Source organism: Canis aureus, chromosome 22 (genome assembly GCF_053574225.1).
Source record: "Canis aureus isolate CA01 chromosome 22, VMU_Caureus_v.1.0, whole genome shotgun sequence".
Classification (NCBI taxonomy): Eukaryota; Metazoa; Chordata; class Mammalia; order Carnivora; family Canidae; genus Canis; species Canis aureus.
This window is the reverse complement of record NC_135632.1, coordinates 37,419,132-37,441,444: the sequence shown is the minus strand read 5'-3', so window position 1 is coordinate 37,441,444 and position 22,313 is coordinate 37,419,132. Positions and strand designations below refer to the sequence as shown.

General features: G+C 35.6%; 1 protein-coding gene across 14 annotated transcripts in view; it reads right to left on the bottom strand.

Annotated features, from left to right (window-relative positions):
- Positions 1–22,313, bottom strand: part of RBMS3 (RNA binding motif single stranded interacting protein 3) — a 1,278,684-nt gene that overhangs the window by 808,480 nt on the left and 447,891 nt on the right. For 2 of the 14 annotated variants that reach the window (XM_077865515.1, XM_077865517.1), the window contains one exon: positions 13,890–13,955. The exons of the other annotated variants lie outside the window; for them this stretch is intronic. The gene's annotated coding sequence lies outside the window, so the exon portion shown is untranslated. The remainder of the gene's footprint in view (positions 1–13,889; positions 13,956–22,313) is intronic. 14 annotated transcript variants of the gene reach the window in all.

The following is a 22,313-nucleotide window of genomic DNA, read 5'->3' as shown; positions in this document are numbered from 1 at the left end:
GATTGCAGGGCCAGGGTGGTAGGCATCCTGTAAGAAGAATCTGTTGGCAAAGAGTAAAGAAAAACGAAGTGGTGGGGCCTCTGGCCAACTCTAGAGAGACAGAGATTCTCATGCCATTTTTCCCAACATATCTGACATATACTCTAGCAGCTAAATTTACCTACCATTTTGTGTTCCATAATGGGCACTGGGGTAACTGAATGAAGTTAGGAAGACTAGTACACAGCAGCAGGCAGGGCTGAGTAGAGTTACCAACCTTCAGAATCAAGCCTTGGAACAGTTCACAGTAAATTAGGTCATTTATTTATCAGCTGAGAGTATGGCTGTGGAAAATGGGACATTCATTCATTCATTTTAAAGATTTATTTATTTGAGAGAGAGAGAGAGAATATGCCTGTGGGGGGAGGGGGAGGGGTAGAGGGAGAAAAAGTCCCAAGTGGATCCCCTGCTGAGTGTGGAGTCCACGATGGGGCTCAGTGGCATGACCCTAAGATCATGACCTGAGCCAAAACCAAGAGTCAGACACCTTACTGACTGTGCCACCTAGGGTCCCCCAAAACAGGACATTTAAAACAAAACACAAATATGCCTATTTGCTGTGGGACATTGCATGTAAGTTCATGGCGCTTCCCATCTTAACTATTGTGAAATAATTATACTGTCAATGTCTTGGTATTTTTTGTCAGAATGTGAGCAACTCCAAGTGATGCATTAGAATATAAGTTGAGAGAGAAAGAGAAAGCAAGCCAAGGAAATGTTTTTGTTTTTCAATGATCATGAGAAACGAAGGTTCAGATTTGCTTGTGTAGGCGAACAGACTGCCCATAGCCTTAATATCACATATGGAAATCCCAAGTTCTGGCATGCATGCATGATGGACTAGACTCTGGAAAAATCTCATGCCAGGGAGAACTGTGGATTGTCAGCCATTCATGCCGAGCTTGGAATGTTAGTGTCCCGTTAAAGTTTCCAAGGCTTTTCCCCTAAGAAACTTTACAGGCACCCTGGGCAAGCCTTGACCAGAGCCTCAGGATTCAGAAGACATTCAGAAAATGAAGGCTGCTAAAGAGGGAAGCTAGAAGTAAAAACATGGAGAAAGAAAATGGGGGAGGAAAGGGATTATATAAAGCTGTTTGGAAATAATATTGAACAGTCTCCTTAAAAACAGAGGACAGAGTGAGAGAAACAGACAAGAGAGGAATGTAGAAACTCTAAACACACAGCTGCAGCAGAAGAGCAAATGAGGAAGATCATGAACTGTGGAATGAGATGCCATGCAGTGGAGTCCTTGGTGTACACTTTCTAAAAGAAGTTCTCCACACCTTCTACTCCAAGAAGAAAAGTCCTTTAATTCATGGAGGAAGAATGGGAGGGAGAGACGAAGGGGAAGACCTACAGTAATTCACGGTTAGGCCTCTGCTTCCCTCTCCTCACCCCACTCTGATGGTTTTGGGTTTCTTCCCAGCACCTAGTGCAGAGGAAATAAACAAAAATGCAGGAATCTTGTTTAAGCACTTTTCCAGAGTTCAAGCAATCCACAAGTCACTCAACATCTGCTCATGCCCCAAAGTCTAAAGTGAGACATAAATGGAAGAGCAAGAACACAAGAGAAGAAAGCCAAAACCAAAACTTCCTCCTTGCTTCTCTATTTCAAGTACCATTTGGTTTGCACATTCTTCATAACCTAAGGCCACACCAAGGGAATGAACTGATAATCCTAGCACAGGGCAGCACCTCTCCCAGCATCCAGATTCTCCTGGGCTTCACTCCCAGAATACACAGCAACAAGGTTCCCACACACACGTGGGACTAAGAGAAAGAGGAGAGAGATGATCTTACATGTTGCTCATCAGGGGTTACCCGTACTGCCTCAAGCAAGAGCTCCCGAGCTGGATCTGACATTGAAACTGGTTTCTGAAGATGTTTTCTGGTTGCTGTACAGTGGAGGAGTAGTGCTGCTCCTGTCCCCTCGCTCTGACTTCAAAGCCTGCCTATTTGTGACATTAGCAAGTGCTGAGATGAAAGCAGCGAGGAAATCAGTCTTCAGTCAGTGGACTGGGGCTGGCAGTTATATGTGTCGCTTTTATCCTGAATGAGGAGACTACAGAGAAAGATACAAATGATTTATTGTACACTGAGCCAGACAATCCTGACTTTGAAAGAACGGGGGGAAAAAAGCCCAACAAGTGTACGTTTCTCTCCTCTCAGAAGGTTCTATTTTGATGAAATGGAGAGATTCCACCAGATTCCTCACATGTTTGATATATATATATATATATATATATATATATATATATATATCATTATATATATAAAATGTATAATAGGAGAACTTTTGGCTACAGTTTCTATTGCATAAAAAGATATAAAATTGTATTTCCCAATGCCAAAGAAGTGCTGTGTTGACCTTCAGCATGTTTTAGCTTATTAGTTCTCAAACCCTGTTAGATAGCATGAAATTTAATTTTTTGTCCCATCATGGGAACTGGGAAGAATTAAGATCCTAACCATGACCTCACATTCCATGAAAAATAAACTACTGAACCAAGTGTATGTATTAGCCAGCTCTATTTTAGTTGCAAATGACTGAAAATCCCAAATCTAACTGAAGTTGAAAAGAGAAATTATTGTCTCTTGTAAATGTAAAGTTCAAGAGGAGTTCTAATTTCAGGCATAGTTTGATCCAGGGTATCAAGGGAGTGACACAAGCTGGTTTATCTCTCTCCATCTCTCAACTCAGTTCACTAAAGTCCATCACCATATTGGCTTCTCTATTGAGCAACCTCATAATGCCAAGATAGCTACCAGTAGCTTCAGAATTTTATCTTTATAAGCCTAAATCCAAAGGAAAAAAAAAAAGTGAATTCTTAGAAAAAGCTCCAGAAAATTCTAGGTATCACTCTGATTGGATTGACCTGGGTGACATCACCCCTGAACTAATCACTGAGGTTACGGCAGTCCTCTGAACAGGAAGGCCTGAATTACAAGTCCCCTTCTTTGAGGTCCACGTCAACCTCATACATTGAAAGCTGAAGTTATTCAGGGAGAAATTTTGCTAATTCTACCCCCAAAATAGTATATGGAATCTGGACAGGCACAATCAAAGATACACATTAAGGCACAGAGAATATTTTAGAGGTTCATTGCTAATATTTGAATGGTATTTCTCTCCTAGTACTCAAAGACAAATAGTTGGTAACAGATTCCAACCTCGGGGTAGAATAAAGTTTAAAATTGGTAAAATTTTACTTTTCTATAGATTTGTATTAGAGAAATACCTATTATTTTATTTTCTTGACTGAATACCCCTATCCAATTTGTTAACATTAAGAATGTTGTTCAATACCTGTAATACTGATTTGTCAATGTGCTGTCCTTCTCCCACCAACTGGGCCAATGTCAAATAAAACGATGTAACCCACAGTCACTATTCTCCTTGACTCATTCTGTAGTAGTCACCAATTACCAAGTTCCTACCATGTATTAGATCTGTGCTAAGTATTTTCAACACAAAATCTCTAACCTTCAAACCAACAGACTATGTTCCCTGTCCAAAGCAATAACAGATGATAAATGGTGGAACCACATTTTGAACCAAAACTGGTCAAAAGGCCCTCTTGGGTTTTTCTCTTGTACTAAGCTGCTTTGCACTTACTGAACTTGATTCTGTCAAGTACGTCTTCTTTTGTACTTTGAGTTTAAACTTGTTCCCACTTTACGAGTATCAATCTTTCAGATATCCAGTTTGTTACTGCTGAAGCTCTGCTGTTTGGGGCTGCCTTCTGTAACAGTTCTGGTGCAACTTAATTCTGGTGCTTTCCAACATTATGAGTATGAATGGATAATTACACTTTGTTACTAATTCTATTACAGTCAAGTTGGATTAGTTATCCATTTCTGAATGCAACATGTGCCTTTTCAGTTCCATTCCTTTTTCATAGTGCTCACTGGAAAATCTTTCCAAATATTACAACTATGAAGAGTACATCCATCTACATATATAAAAATCGTACCACTAAAGGTTTACTTTAATACATTGCTATGGTCTTTGGGAAGATAATTTTGCAATATACATCAAGATTCTTGACCATAAACATATCCTTTGACCCAACAAACCCATTTCTTGGGATTAATCTCAAGAAAATAAAGATGTATGCATGGGGCTAAATTAATAAACAAACAAGCACATACACACATATTGTAGCATTATTTTTAACAGTGAAAGAATTAGAAATATCTGAATTTTCAACATCATAGGAGATTGCTTAGTAACATATTAATGTACATGTCATTGACAATCACAATGTACAGGTGACAAAATAGTATGTACAGATTGATTTAATTTTAGAAGATATGGTGATTGGCCCTTCCAGATTTACTCATGATCCTCTCTACCCTGCTCTCTGCCCCAGGAAACTGGGGCACTATTCAGTAGGCACTTCTGATCTCCGCTTTCAGTTGGGTTCAGACAATGGGAAGCCCCAGCACAATATCTGAGACAAGGAGGAGAGAAGGAGATTAGGGTATTTATTCTCTTTTCTCTCCTTGTGAATTACTTGAGCTGGCTAAGTCTCTTCAATGAAGGACAGTGCTTCTCTCAAGGTAGAAGTTTTTTTCTCCACTCTCTCCTTCCAGATTCCAATAATCACAGCCTCCCCTTATCCCTTCATCAACAGGCCTGGGGTTAGTAACAGCTCCTTTACTATTACTAGCCCTAGGTTACTGCACCACTCCTGTGCTTCCCCTATGTTTACCCACGCATATAATCTGACTATGCCATCTGTTTCCCACCAGGATCTTGACTAACATAACACAAATATAAACACAGTCACTCATAAAAGGGGAAAGAAATCTTACAATATACCACAAAAAACCAACAATGGATATCTCACTAGGTGGTAGTATTAAGAATAATTTTGATTTTTTCTCCTTATGTGTTTCTGTACTTTCCAAATTTATATAATCAATATATAATATTTCTCAGAGTTCGAAATAACCACAAGTATTATGTTCTTACAAATCTAACTTATGGCAAATGTCAGCTCTTCAGTAAATTTTCCCCTGATCACATATGCACTAAACTTGCCACTCTCTAAACTGAATTTTTCCTCCATTTATTTTCTATGCTATCTACACAACACTCATAATTTCCTGGCAGTGAGGCTCTCTTTAAATGTATATGCATTTATTTATACCAGCCTTACTCAATGAGGGATTTAAGAGAGCACAATTTGTATATAGCAATTCTCTTCTCTGAGATTAAAATCTCAAAATCTTGGGAGGGCAGGGGCCATGCTTTATGCTCTCTCTATTCCCTACTGTACCTATTACACAGTAGACAATCAATAAACATGGATAGAATAAATGAAATCTATAGAAGAGATTTAAAATCTCATTTCTGTCATTTCAACTTCCTTCCTATCAACTCTCCTCTATAAGCAATAAAAATGAATCATTTGAATTCAATTTCTCTACAGATCCATCTTCTAGTGAAAGTGCAAATCAGGATTGAAATAGCTTGAGGCAAGCAGTCTGAGGGACTTGGGAAAAACAGAGGGTTGGGAAAAGCCACTATGAAAGTACAATAATGAGTTCTTGGATAATCAAGAGGTGGCTAGGTTTTATGACTTAAACTTTCTCACTAATAACAATTCTTGAGATTTTAGTTTCAGACCTCTAAAATATATCATCGGAGGAAAAAATCTGAATAGCAGTATTTGGATTAGTTGGGTCATAATTATTCATTGTGGAAAATGAACCAGCCTTACAGAAGATCAAATTGTGACCTGATTCCAAGCACCATTTCTTACTTGCTATTTCTATTTTTTTCAACCTCCTACTATAAACAGAGTCAGTGAGTCTAATTAAGTATTTGAATAGTCACCAAATGCAATGTTCTAAGTTCAATTTCAGCAACTGTTGAGAAATACACTCCTGAGAGAGTAAAATGATACTCTCCGACCCTACAGGGGTGGCTGGCCAAAGTGACAGAAAAAGTTACCACCATTATTCTGGAAGAATCCTTGCTGTGGTCTTTACTTCTGAAAATCCTAACCCTGTTGGGTATCTCACCACTTCCATGGTGGTTGCAAGTAAATGAGAAACAGATATTGACACAAGTTGAGATATGCCCCAAACATAAACCTGGTATTCTAAGCCCCTAAGACACCAGGAGAAGGAGCTCTGTGTCTCCTTTTTCAGGGGTTCTGAGTAGTACCTCCAGTAGAGCAAGTAAAGCACAGTGGAGACAGTATCTCTGGCTTATTTTCATGGGCTTTGACAGTAAAAAGGGGAAGGGGGACAACTGTCTGCTACCTCCCCCAAGAAGTTCTGGATCTTGCTGTCTCATAAAAATTTATTTTATTACAATCTGGATTCACATACTGCTGGTCTCACCCTTTGCCTATAATACGATTGCCTTTCAATGTTTCCCAGACCACATGTTGTTCAGCCACCCAATATGTACTCCCATGTGGTTCTTATTATTAAAATAACATTATCAAGAGGGAGTTCCAGGACCAATGACAAGAACTGAACATGTCCAGATGCCACCAATACCTCTGATTCATTATCTTGAGTCTAGTGGTATTCCTACCTTGCCCCAGTTATCTTGTCTGTTTTCACACAATATCTATTCTAAAATCAGTGATTTAAAGAACACATTTCATCCCTATCAACTGAATACACAATGTGCATTTTTCTCTGTAAACCATTTACTAAATACATTCACTGTACTCGGCTTTTAACTGACAAATTCTCTATTCTAATACAATAAATTTCCTTCCTGTTATACATTACTAGCAATGGTTTGTCACTTTTCAGAGTCGGAATACCCCAATATATAATTCTCCACTGCCCCCCTCAGGCATGTAGAATTCTCAAGTTTCTCATTATTAAAATCTGCACTCAGGAATTTGATCGACTAATTCACATTGAAGTATAATAGTTTATACTTTTTTCTAGATTTTTCTATTCTAAAATATAGAATGTTTAAATTAAGAGGACGTATCTCTAAAGACAGATTTCAGGTAGTGATGGCAGGTGTTGAGTTTTTGGGGTGGGGGTGTTTTCAGAAGAATTAACTTCATAGAGTTTTCCTGACCCTGATATGTACATTCATAAAGGTCCCATGTCAGGTTGCTCTGCATAAGAATAATAGCAGTCATAGTACATCAATAACAGTTTCTGCTATTACTCATACTACTATTTATTAAGTGCCTTTTCAGAATTGGGAAATGAATTTTAAAATTTCATTTCATGTTCACTGCAATACTATGAAATTGCCCATTATTCTCATTTTATGGTAAAGAAACATAATTTGGTCAAAACCACCCAACTAACTAAAAGCAGAGCTGGGATTTCAACTCATGGCTATACTCATGGTCTTAGCCATTATGGTCTGCTTTTTGGTTTTGGTGATCTCAAATAAATTGAACTCGTAAGATATTTACTGGAGACTCATTTTTGACTGGAGACTCATTTTTGCCTTTAAAATTTGTTTTTCTCAGTACTATCTGGTCAATATCATGAGGGAAAGGTGATCAACTGTATTTGAACCTCTCAAGGTTTTCAGTAACCTCATTGTTGATCTGGTCATTTCTATACTTCATGGAAAGCCTACTTGTGATAAATTTTTCTATTAAAGTTATTTATTTTTCCTCCCCAGCCTTCCCAACTAATGAAAAATATATATATATTCTGAAGGGAGAATTAAAGCTTGCATTTATTCCAACTTGATTACTAATCAAAAAGAAAGAAGGAAAAATGAATTGATAAGATAAAATTTGTCTGTTCTAAGTTGATGATGCTATGGGAAGAGGGGTGCCTTCAAACAATACTGGGAAGGATATAAATTGATAAAAGTTTTCTGTAGAACAACTGAATAATATGACCCAGGTATTCCACTTTTTTGAACTTGCTTTTTTGTTTTTGTTTTAAGATTGATTGATTGATTAGAGAAAGAGAGAAAGAACTTGCACATGTGAGCTGGGGGAGAGACAGAGGGAGAGAATCTTCAAGCAGACTCCCTGCTGAGTGCTGAGCCTGATGTGGGGCTCAATCTCACAACCCATGAGATCATGACCTAAACCAAAAACATGAGTCTGAGACTTTACTGAGACACCCACGGGCCCCTGAACTTGTTTTAATTAAATAATCAGAAACACATCTAATAATTCATGAGGATATCTGTCATTGTATTGGGGGGAGGAGAAAATAACCTAAATATATAATAATGGGGGATAGCTAAACAAATTTGGTACATTTATATGACAGAGTAATATGCAGTAACTAGAATGTTTTCAAATAATTCTTAAGGAAATGAAAATTTGCTAAAAATAGAATAGTAAGTGGGAAAAACAGATATAAACCATATGCTTTAAACACATGTAAATTTCTGAAAATATTCTGAAAATAACAGTTATTACACCAACAGATTCATTGTTGTTAGAGCTAAGTAATGGGATTGTGGATCATGTGTTGCTGCTTTGTTATGCATTTTTTAACTTCCCTCATGTTTTGAACAAATATATATTACTTAGAATAATTTTGGGGTTCCTGGGTGGGTCAGTAGGTTCAGCAGTGTGCCTTCGGCTCAGGTCATGATCTTAGGATCCTGGGATCGAGCCCCTGCTAAGGATGGAGTCTGCTTTTCACTCTGCCCTTCTCCCCACTCATGATCATGCTATTTCTCTCTCTCTCTCTCATAAGGTTTTTTTTAATCTTTAAAAACAGAAGAAAAATAATTTATAAAATAAAACTCAAAATAGAACTTTTTGCTTATATAAAATAAGAATGATCTGTCCTCTTTTTATTTTTGGCCAATTTCGATATTTCATTATTTGAGGTTGATTCCTTTCAACAGATTATTTATGTTTTTTTTTCAACAGATTATTTATGTTTTAAGATGTAGTTGCGATATTTCAATTCTGGCCCCCCACAGACTCACACCAAACTTCTCTATGTATTATTAGCTACTGACAAAAAGATATAGAAAAATTAGTACAGTATAATTAAACCATTCAAGGTCAATTCTATGAGCCTGGAATACATAATGTAAATGAATGCAAGTGTCACTCATCACTTTCTTGTTACAAATTTCCTCTAGCAAAATGCAATGTGATGATTAAATTGTATGGAATGGTGACCAGGGTGTGGTTAGTATTCTTTAAAATTGTTGGCAAAAATACCAGAGAGAAGAAACAATAAGAGGGGGGAATCGTTATTACACAATAAAGGAACTATTTCATATCTGCCTTGCTTCATATAAGGATGTAAAGATGATATAAAGATTTAATATTGCAAAGGAAAGGGAAAGTGGTAAATCTTAGGAATTCAGGTCTAATCAATCAGGAATAACCATGTATGATCTACAGGCCCCACGAATCCAAGCACAGTTTCTTAAAAATAAATAGATATCTAGTTCCGTACCTAGAAATAGTAAAAAGGGAACATTTATAACTCATGAATTGATGGTAAAGTATACACTCACCAAAGATGGTATACAGTCACTTGTTCACCGATTATTTGATTCATTTATTCAGTTGAGAATTTACTGAGTCGCTGATATGTGCGACATCCAAATTAAGGTTCTAATCTAAATTGATCTCTAATTTATAGTAACCAATGTATGACTGGTGGTGTCCCTCGGATGCTCACTGACAATGAGATTGCTGAACCACACTACATATCCATGGAATCAGAACTTCTTGGGGTAGGGCCAAAAAATAAAAATTGTTACCAAGCTCCTTGGGTGATTCCTATGATCATTATTTTTTAAAATAATACATTCCTTTTTCTTCTACAGACACAATTTGTTCATGAAACATAGTAAGCAGCAATGGGAAAATGTAGTTTACAATATATCAAAGGAATAGACCCATAGTTGCTAGCAAAAGTGAAGCAATTAAGGATATTTAATACCATGATTTTAGTGCTTTTTGTCAATTTAACTTTATTACAATAGTGTATTTTAGAATAAACAACTACAAAATGTTACCTATGGGCTGTAAGGAAGATCATGAATCATTAACCTTGGTTTAAACTAGAACTAGATTTGTTAGATCAATGGCTGACTCAGAATACAACTAAAATAAAAATGTTTATGTGTGTTAGTATGAAGGAAATTATATATTTTGAAGCCTAATTTCTGGAGTTACAATTTGTGAAGCCATGGGAAGAAGTATGACTTCTCCAGAAAATGAAATAGGTAATGCTACATTTAATTTCTGGGTAGATAGCCTGCAGGTTCTGAAAAGCAAGTAATCAATATTTAGTTTGGAAAACTAAGAGGAACTATAATTTATTGAGAATTTACCATGTGAAAATTGGTAAAGTAAGAACCTTATTAAATTATCCCAATCACCTACAAAATCTAAGAGATAGATAATATCAGTACATTATCCCCACTTAAAAGATGAGTAAATAAAGGCATATGGAGATTAAATATTTTTAAGGCCACAAATCAATAGTCTACAGCTTATATACAAGCTATTGTTTAAAAACAACAAAAAAAGAGTTTGTAAGGAAGCAAAAACCAACAACAAAAATGTCATAGCTTAGTAAATTAAAGAACAACAGTGAAAATAATTTAAAAATCATACTAAAAGATATAATACCCAAGGCTTTTACTTGTATACATTGATCAAGGATCACAGAACCATAGAGGACTAATGAAGAAAGAAAACTTCATTTTGTCCAACTGTGTCTACTGTAAATGAGGCATCTGAGGTCCCAAGAACTAAAGTGACTGGTGACAGGTAAGCTCTGAATGCAGATGCTCAAACACTCATGAATAGAGTGGCCCACCTCACCCTCCATTTCATGGGTCCTGGAGTTCTTCCTTCAAATCAGTGTGTTACTCAGATGAGCTTTACAGTCAGCACATTGGAAAGCAGATACGTTTTTAATCTAATATATAATTTTCCTACTATAAAACCACAGTGGGTAACATTTGAAATGTGAAGTATATAAAAAGGACCCATTTATTTGGTTTGCCATTTTTGGAATCCAAGCTAAACTCATGTTCCCTTCATCCCTTCCTCTCAAGTTCTTACTTCTGTATGTTATCATCATGGCCATCATTATTATCTTTACATTTCTCATTTGATAGTTCAATTTCTCATTTGATACTTCAACCTCACAAACTTTACCTGTCATCCAACTCTCTTCCGTGTTCTCCGTTTGGAGTAATAGACTTGAACTCCCAGTCCATTAATGCTACCCTTAAACTGTAACAGCTTGGATTAGCTACTTAACTATTTGAATCTAAGTTTCTCCACTTTGAAAAATGAACATAGTAATGTCTAGTTCATAAAGTTGTTGTGGGAATTAAACCTAGGTTAAAATATCTTACTTTATTGACTAGTACAACAGGTGTTCAAAATATAAATGACTTCCCCTTCTTTCATCTGAATGTTTAAATTTAGCAGCTGCCATCATTCTGCTATGATGCTATTCTGTTACCATCTTCCCCTCTTCTCCCACTTGCCCTTTTCTCTTGCCTCAGAAAACCTCTTCTTCAGTTTTGACTTCCTAAATTTCACATTTGAGTGTTTTCTGTGTTCTCTGGGTCTTTAAAGAGGAAAAAAGACAGAGAAGTAATGAAAGTGAGCAATTTAGCTGTCAATGAGTTTTTCTCATTTTTTCCCTTTTGTTTCAATCCTCTTTTCCATTGTTGCTTAAGATAAATCCTGTTTATTCTGTTCTCATAATGCATGTTGCTATCTGAGGTATCCATTCAAAAGAGGGAATGCTTTTTCACTGGCAATAATCTACAGAAACATCTGTTAGGAATACTTACTCTAGTCATGTTATTGACAGGAGATTGCCACCCAGAGATGATTGAAAATAAGTTAATTTTTTTTTAAAGCCTCAACTTTTGTTGTTTTTCAGTCATGCTCCACAGAAGTACTTAATTTTCCAAGGCCCTTCTTTCTTAAAATAATCAGCTCCCCAAACCTTTGGAATATAACTCATTTTAAAATTCACACTGTTGAGCTATAGGGATGAAAGAAAGATCTTAGGGCTTGAAAAGAGAGAAAAACATGTGCAAAAGGCAGGGGGTAGGTCATGGAACCACGTATAAAAGAGAAAAAATTATAGAAGTACAAGAGTGCAGAGTCAGGGGCTGAAGTTTTAAAAATAAATTTTACCCTCTATAAAATAACATGCTGCTCCAAGGGAAGAGAGCTGTGTCTCTGATATCATTGATATCATGGAGATACAATTTATATTCAGCTCTTGAACTCATAATTCTAGGTAGAATTTCAGCTGTATTAACCCATAGCCAGAAACATGGTTCTAAATAGCATTTATAAAATGTGTAGTTGGCCTCAAGGATATGAATACCCAACAATAACAAAAAAGTACTTTTCATTTCATAGTCTTGGAATCCTCACTTCAGAGTGGATTGGTCCAAGAGAAAACATTCTTAAACATTGAATTAGAGTCTTTTTAATGATATGTATATAAATATTCATTTAAGTCAAATGAACTTTCTTGGCAGACTTACTGAAAACCTGATTGTCCCAGGCCTGCAGCTGGCCAGGAATCTGTGGGAGCAGGGTCAGGGAGGCATGCCTTCCTTCCTGTCTGCCAGCTCTTGTCTGCAGCTGAGCAGGACAGGAGGGCTTTGAAGGGAGGGAGGTTTGTGATGAGAAGGGTGACTTGGAGGTTTCTCAAAGATCAGGTGCATGAATGCAGCTAAAATTGTTTCTCTTCTTCACTGTCATTTGCCTCAAAATGGCTCATAGTTTTCAGAGAAAGTTCAATAATCTTTTTCCCTCACTAATTTGTTAACTTAAGATATTTACTAGGCACCTACTGGAAAAAAACACACACACACAACAAAGCAAAACAAGGCAGATTAGGTCCTTTACAACATATAGCTTATATTCCATTCACTCTACTTTATTGAGCACTTCCAATAAGCCATAAGCTAGGCAAGGCCTAGGTACTATGGATTTAAAGATGGAACAAGAGAGCCCTATTGCCAAAAAGTGCATTGTTGGGTTCATTCAGCAGCCTTGCATGCAAATAACTCTGTGGTGAGATAAATGCTAGGAGTTGTCTGTACAAAGTGCTTCCTAATTATCTAGATAATGAAAACATTGCCAGTATCCCTCCCACATTTCTAATATCTTAAAGAAAAACTGCATCTGTTAGGTCTCAGTCAGCTGCTAAATTTACGAGCTAGGGAAAACAGATACTCTGGTAAACTAAAACCAGTAATTTTAAACAGAGAAAGCATTAGATGGCATTATATTGGGACTGCATATCTAAATTTTCTGTTCTCTATTCTGATGGAATATGTTTTAAAATGCATATAATACATGCTCACCCCAAGGGTTTCATCAAAAAGTATTATTTTCCAATGCTGGTTTAAATAATGAAAAGGTTTATGGGAATGAAATGTTAAGGTAATAAGACTTAGATATTAGATGTCACCTACTGATCTCCATTAAATTGTTTTGTGCAGGATACATGAATCTGCTGTAAAATTGCTAAAGCAGATCACAAGAATATTAGGTCAAATATGGTCAATGGTAGGTCTCTTAGTTTATGAAACATAAGTACTTAGCAAAATTAAAGTAATAAAACTGATTAAAATAAAAGTTATATAAATGAAGCTTTTTACATTATTTAGGTTGAGTTTTCCTAAATGCCAGCCCCTTCTCTAAAATAAATGCTAATATCAAGGATGTAAAAAGAAACCTTTTTTGCCTTACTGTTGCTTTATACAGCCCTATGCTCTGTATTTCTTAGACCTCAGTACTGCCTATTACACCTCAATAGGCAGTATGCAAATCCAGAATTGACCTTTATAGAGACGATCCCATTCAAAACTAATAAAAAAACCCCGAAGTTTTAATAATATTTGCTATACTTACTATGGAAGAGAAGCCAGTTATAGTTTTCCATCAGTTCTAGAGTGCCATTGATTGCAGCATGCACCACTATTTTATATATTATATGAAAGAATTGAAAAGTTGTCAATTAAAAATAGCACAGGTTTTATTATCACTTAGAATCTTTATTTGATACTTGTTGAAAAACATCTATTAGATTTACGAAGAAATAGAATTTTAACTCTACCACTCTTGTGTAAACATAAAATATATATATTTTATATATCAATCATAACACATATATCAAACATATATATGTGAAATAAAAGTATTCATAACATTCTATCATATTCCGAATCTGAATTTTTTGTATCACTTTTCAACTCAGATGTCACTACCCATGTTTCTGTATAGATTTCATTCTCTAAACTGACAAGACGGTTACTGATGCAGCTTTTCTTAAGAGGATATTCCATTAGTGTCTCTGAGCTGCCTGTCCAAGCTTCTAATACCGAGTCTGCCAGTCTTGAAGTTGACTTTTTCTAAATCTTTAAAAAAATTTTTTTAATTTAAATTCAATTAGCATATAATGTATTATTGGTTTCAAAGGTAGAGGTCAGTGATTCATCAGTCTTATGTAACCCAGCGCTCATTACATCATGTGCCCTCCTTCCCATCCATCACTCAGTAACCCCGCTCCCCCTACTCCTCTCCCCTCCAGCAATCCTAAGTTTGTTTCCTATGACTGAGAATCTCTTATGGTATATCTCCCTCTCTGATATCATCTTATTTTATTTTTTCCTCTCTTCCCCTATGATCTTCTGTTTGTTTCTTAAATTCTACATATGAGTGAAATCTTATGATAACTGTCTTTCTCTGATTGACTTATTTCATTCAGCATAATACCCTTTAGTTCCATCCACATTATTGCAAATGGCAAGATTTCATATTTCTTTTTGATGGCTGAGTAGTAGTCCATTGTGTGTGTGTGTGTGTGTGTGTATATATATTACATCTGCTTAATCTCTTTCTAAATCTTAACAGAATGGGTTAATGGAAGGTTTTAAGGTAATAAGCAGAATTCAGATACTCAATTAGTCTTCCTCAGTGTGTATAGAATCAAATACTGAGAGTTGAAGTAGTATAGATATGCCAGCATAGATCCCAACCAAATCTGCTCATGAGCAGGCAATGACCATTATGCTGAGACATAGCCTGACAAAAAGAGATTGTGAGATGTCATGATTTGTAAGGCTCATTGCAATTTCAGAAAGGTTAGAACGTGAAGACATGCACCCTAGAAATAAAGTGAAATAAAGCAACCCCCAAATTAAGCTATTCAGGATAGCACATTTCTCTGACATTCTTATGATTCATATATTAACATATATACTATATAATAATAGTGTTTACATATTAAACTATAATCAATCATAACACAATAATGTATCATCAGATACTTCATATAATGTTAGCAAAACTGATTTCTAGGCTTTATTATGGACAAAAAGAGCAAAAATGGTGTCCTCTGTAAGGGATCAAAAGAGTAATTACCAATAATATAAAGAATATTTAGCTTGAGCAAAGTATACCTATGTAGTATTAAAGGTGCACAAAATAGGGCAGCCTGGGTGGCTCGGAGGTTTAGCACCGCCTTCAGCCCAGGATGTGATCCCAGGGTGTGATCCTGGAGACCGGGGACCGAGTCCCACGTCAGGCCTCCTGCATGGAGCCTTCTTCTCCCTCTGCCTGTGTCTCTGTCTCTCTCTCTCTCTGTGTCTCTCATGAATAAATAAATAAAATCTTTAAAAAAATAAATGAATAAAGGTGCACAAAATAGAAGCTAGGAAAAAAGGAAAGACTCTCTTCCCCATCCTTGACCTATAAAAACATTGAAAATGTGCAATTGGGAAGAGCCAATAAAAATAGAATAAGTAAAGGCTTCAGGATGGAGAAAAGGTTTTGCTGCATTTTTTTGCAAAATTCCTATGAAAAAGACATTTCCCTTCTGTTAAACTTTCTACAAAGAAATGCTGGATTCTGAAAAATACCATACAGAATTTTTAAAAGGAAGAATATCCATGTGGAGTAACAGGGCAATTTAAATGATACACAGATTGGTAGTATGTTGTCCAAAATGAGCTTACACTAGGGACTTGTCCTGTGTTTAGACTTCAAGGCACATACTAGATATGGACAAGAAGTATTCTAATAAGTTTCTCTGCCCATTAGCAATACTATTCTGACATATGTACTAAGTAGATCATAGAGTACAGAGGTTTTTCACCTATTTAAAGCCTCTAAACTATCTCAAGGGCAGCATCTTTACCACCTTTAAATTTCTACATCACTGATAATACATGCCACGTAATTAACACTTAATGATATAGTCCATCATATTAATTTTGCAGGACCATAATGGGTATGTGCAAGAATAAATGAAGGATGAGGTCAGAAAGATGAATTTAAATTGGGAGCCCTGTTATCAGTTCTCCTGATAAATGTTAGTGAACGTGCCTAATTAATAACCCAAATCCTCATTAGAAATTCACTCAAGTGTTTTTTGAACTGATAGGGATTTTGTGGATCTTCGATTTTGCTTCAGTAAACAGTGCTGTAGTATTTCATAAGATTTTCAAACATGTAAATGTAAGGCATCTAACAAGTAAATGTAGTTGATAAATGTGATGGCATGTGGAAATGCAGATATAATTTAATATATGAAAATATATTAAATTTCCTTAAGTCAATATTAGTAATACTATATGTGATGTTATTTATGTAATATAGAACATATAGTCATATCTTTTCATCTACATACCGATATCCATCTATTCGTCTCCCTGTCTTTATCAATCTATATGGTAAATCATGAAGTGGTACAAATGGTTCTACATGGTTTGACTTCATCCCTGCCTACTTCTTCAAGCATATGACTGCTTCTTCTTGTACCCTAGGCTCCAGCCATAGAGCAGTCTAGAACTATCTGCCTACAGATCTTGAAGCCATTATTTGTACTACTGTCTCTTTGAACACCTTCTTGACAGCTGCCAAGCACCTTATCATGCTTCATACATTTATCCCATTACCAGTTGTAAAAGGAAGCCACTGTAGTCAGTGCTTTACACTGGGCCATCGGTGACGTGAGAGCTATAATGTGAGAAAAAATTTTCAACTGCATTTGTTCCAGACATTAAAGTGCTTACTGCATTTGAAAACAAAACTGACCATGACTATAATAAAATTTTGAATGTATTTTCTGAAAACTGGGGCTACAGATTTAACATTCTGATATGCATATTTCACTTTAGCACAAGATCCTCATGACAACAGATTAAGCAAAAATTCTTAAATAGTTTCTCATATTTCTCTTCCAGGCCAATAATTCATAGTGAAAAATATATTATGAAAAATAAAGAAGGTGTTAAAGAAAAATTTTAGACTCCTCAAGATTATTATTGATGCGATTACTGTTTTAAATAAAATCACTAAAATATTTAATTGAGAAAACTATCTCCAAGACTGCTAAAGTAGTTATTACAAACTACTATGACAGAAATAAACTTTTTTTTCCTGAAATGTGTTATTTGGTAATTTATTTTTAACAAATCCTGCATGTGTCTACAGAAGAAAGCTCCCGCTCTGAATTAAAATTAATTTTAAGTTTACTCAAAGAACAAATCTGGGATATAATATTTAATAGAGTTAGCCTCAATGGAACGTAAATTCCATTTAAGTGGTTACTGCATTTGAAAACAAAACTGACCATGACTATAATAAAATTTTGAATGTATTTTCTGAAAACTGGGGCTACAGATTTAATATTCTGATATGCATATTTCACTAAACAGATGGAAGTCACAAAATGAACTGATGATTCAAACAATACCAAATCAAGGTGAAGAATAGAGTACATTTATATATGTAAAATATATATACTGAAGGAGTATTTGATTTAATAGAGTTTCCTTCAGCTTTTAGATTTTTAACTCATAAAATTATTTTTATAGAAGCTTTTAGCTTCAGGAAGAACTTTTAAATGAATACATAAAGATATCTTGGGGTGTCTGGGTGGCTCAGTTGGTTAAGCATCTGACTCTATTGCAGCTCAGATCATGATCTCAGGTTCATGATACAGAGCCCTGAGTCTTCTCTTTGCTGAAATGTGAAGGCTGCTTGAGATTCCCTCTCCCTCTCTTCCTCTGCTCCTTGTCCCATTTATGTGGGCATGTGCTCTCTTTCTCTAATGAATAAATAAATCTTTAAAATAAATAAATAAAAATGCCAATAGGTATCACAAAATAAATGCTGTTTCATTCAGAAGACTAAATTCATTGAGATAAAGAACATAATAGTGATTAAGCTATCATCTATGAAAATTCCTGAAATTTTTTTTAAATTTAATATATGAACATTTACTTTCTAAAAATGCTTACATTTCAGAAGGCCATAGATTAACAACAAAATTCCTTTTTTAGTTTACAGCTCCACCAGTGACATCACAGTCCTCTCTTCAAGTGGTGTTGGTAACCATTTGAATGCATATTGCAGAATTATTATTATTATTTTTAAAGATTTTACTTATTTATTCATGAAAAACAGAGAGAGAGAGAGAGAGAGAGAGAGAGAGTCAGAGACATAGGCAGAGGGAGAAGTAGGCCCCCTGCAAGAAGTCCGATGTAGGACTCGATCCTGGACCCCAGGATCATGCCCTGAACTAAAAGCAGATGCTCAACCACTGAGCCACCCAGGTGTCTCATCCTTGCAGAATTATTTAAGGTATTGACATTTTGTATATATCTGTGTTTGTATGTATTATCTCACTCATATTATTCTGCTTTTGTCTCAAAATGTAAAATAATTTTTATATCTCGGCACACAGATATACTAATACTCTTTGAAAAGCTGTTGAGTATCTTATGTGCCAGAATGGATGTCTTAGAATTTGTCTATTTATTTTTATCATTGTCTACTGGTTGAAATTTGGATTATTTCCTAACTTCAACTGTTATGAACCATTTTATTTTATTATCATGAATACCGTCTCCCAACATTGGGGTATGAAGCACACCCCGGTGAAAACAAATAAATTTGACATGTTGTTAACATGTTCTTGGAAGCACTGATGATCTACCAGTATAGTAAGTAACATCACACTGACGCCAGAAATGCAGTTTAATCTGGTGCCATGCACTTTATATCTGTGTCTCTCTAGAATTCATATATTGAAAATCAATCCTCAGCAAGATGGTATTTGGAGATGGAGTCTTTTGGAGGCAATTAGCTCATGAGAGTGAAGCCCTCATGAATGGGATTACTGTTGTTTGATAAGAAGTAACCCAAAAGAGATGATCTCTCTTAGCCATGTGGGGTACAGCGAGAAGGTACCCATGTGCAAATCAGAAGAGGGCTCTCACATGGAACTGAACTGGTCAGAACCTTCATCCTGGTCTTCCATGCCTCCAGAACCTTGAGAAATGAATTTCTGTTCTTTTGGCCATTCAATTTATGGTATTTTTGTTGTAGCAGCCCAAACTAAGAGAATATCTCCAAACTATGAATTTGAGCATCTGTAGAAGATGAAATCAATTTTCCTACAAAAAAACTACAACAGCAATAAACAATTAGGATAGAAAAGTATATATAAATACATATATATGTATATATACATATATACATGTGCACGCACACACACATACACACACACACACAGATAAACTGGCAATGCAGTGGATGTGCAGCCTTCCTGCGAAATGACAGAAGAAATGGATTGCACATTTGCAATGGTGGCTTCAGTAGATGACCCAGCCGGCTCTACAGATTCCAGGGAACACCATTTTCCTTTCTCTCTTCCACAAATAAGAGTATTTAGGAGCGGCTTTAGTTATTAAACTCTAAGATACCTCTCCTTCCAATCTCTGCTACTTAGCACTTCTCACTCTTTTGTAACCATTACTTACATTAAAATTTTCTTTTTTTATATTAAATTTCTTTGATTTGAAAATTCCTGAGTAGTTTTTGAGATGCAGACACTTTCCCTATACCTTAGAAAACCAAGATATATACTGATTCAGTGAGTGCACTGTTTTTCTAGTATATTTAGCAAGGCTCTTTCATGGTTATTCTTGACCTGAAATAGTGTAAGAATAAGCTGTTTTAGTGTTAAGCATATTTATTTCATATTTAACACCAATCTGATTTTTTATGTCAAAAAGATAGGTCTAGACAAAGAGAGATAACTTGAAGGCCAGTGATGTACTGTCTTGGAGATACACAGACTCATCAGATATATTCTAGATTTATTAAAGTCAAATCTATTACAGTGTGGACTTAAGTAATATATGTATATGTTTAACTACATATTTAAATGCATTTATATATATGTAGATCTTTCATATGCATGCATTTATCCATGCTATCTATACATGAGTATATATTTAGCACTTATTCTTTAAGCTTTTTAAGTCATATTCACATAAATTTTCACATAAACTCTCCTTAAAAAGATAATACTATTTGACTCTATGGGAAATGCCTATATTATCTTTCCTTATTTCTTTCTTTCTTGAATAAGCCTAAAAGTCATGATTTTTTTTTTAGAAAATTGGCAGACTAGATTATTTCAACATTTCTATGTTGAATCATTCAAATATATACATCAAGCCATTTTAGCTTCCTATTCAAACCCCCAATTTTTAATTCTCTATGAAATAGTTTCAGCTCTGAAGCCAAATAAAGATGTAAAACAGTTCTTTGTCAAGAATAAAAAGAAGATTACCTCATCAACTAGCTATGGAATAAGAGAACTAATTTAACTCAGATAATGGGGACAGTTTTTGGAACAAGGTGGTAATGAACTTACAAAACAGTAGAAAATATAATATTTAAAAAATTGTCACAGAAGTAGAGGTTGATGAAAAGAAATGCATCAATTTTTATTTTTTAATTGCTTTTTATTCTCTGCTGAAGCCTTCAACTCCCAAAGGGGTATAAGTGAGGGTCAGTGATTTTCTTAATTTTTGCTACCGTAGTGACATTTTCAACTAAGTTGATATATTTGGAAACAAAGCACTTAGAAATAGATTTAACAATGTAAAATTAAATTATAAGGATTGAACATAAAGTTCCATTTTTTATATGACTTAATTTTTAAAGGTTTTATTTATTTCTTTATTTAAGAGAGAGAGAGAAGGGAGAGAGAGAAAACGCACAAGAAGGGGGATGGAGAGGGAGAGAATCTCAAGCAGATTCCACGCCGAGCTAGAGCCTGATGGGGATCGACCTCACGACCCTGGGATCATGACCTGAGCCAAAACTAAGAGTCTGATACTTAACCAACGGAACTACCTAGGTGCCCGATGACTTAATTTTTTTAGACAAGTATTAGGTTCACAGCAAAACTGTGGGGAAGGTAAGAGATCTCCCATGTACCTCCTAGACATGCATAGCCTCCTCCATTATCAACATCTCCCACCAGTATAGTATACTTGTTACAACTGATGAACCTACAGCAATACATTATAATCACCCAAAGTCTATAGTTTACATTAGGGTTCATTCTTGGCCTTGTACATTCTATGGTTTGGACACATTTTTAATGGCATGTATCTGTCATTATAATATCATAAAGAATTATTTTCATTGTCCTAGAAATCCTTTGTGTTCTGCCTATTAATTTCTCTCCTATCCTCAACCCTGGCAACCAATGATCTTTTTACTACTATCTCCATAGTTTTTCCTTTTCCAGAATCTCATATATTTGGAATCATGCAACATGTAGTTTTCTCAGATTGGCTTCTTTCATTTAGTAATATGCATTTCAATTTCTTCCAGGTCTTTCCATGACTTGATAGCTCCTTTTTTTTTTAATGATGAATAATACTCTGTTGTCTGGATATAACACAGCTTATTTATCCACTCACCTACTAAAAACATCTTCGTTGCTTCCAAGTTTTGACAATTATAAATAAAGCTGCTATAACACCCATATGCAGGTTTTCACATGGACAAAAGATTACAAATCCTTTAGATAAGTATCAAGGAATGTGATTGCTGAATTGATGGTAAAGGAATTTTTTGTTTCATAAGAAACTGTCTTCCCATAGACATGGCCAACACGCACATGAGAAAATGCTCTACATCACTTGCCATCAGGGAAATACAAATCAAAACCACAATGAGATACCACCTCACACCAGTGAGAATGGGGAAAATTAACAAGGCAGGAAACTACAAATGTTGGAGAGGATGAGGAGAAAAGGGAACCCTCTTACACTGTTGGTGGGAATGTGAACTGGTGCAGCCAATCTGGAAAACTGTGTGGAGGTTTCTCAAAGAGTTAAAAATAGACCTGCCCTAAGACCCAGCAATTGCACTGCTTGGGATTTACCCCAAAGATGCAGATGCAGTGAAATGCCGGGACACCTGCACCCCGATGTTTCTAGCAGCAATGTCCACAATAGCCAA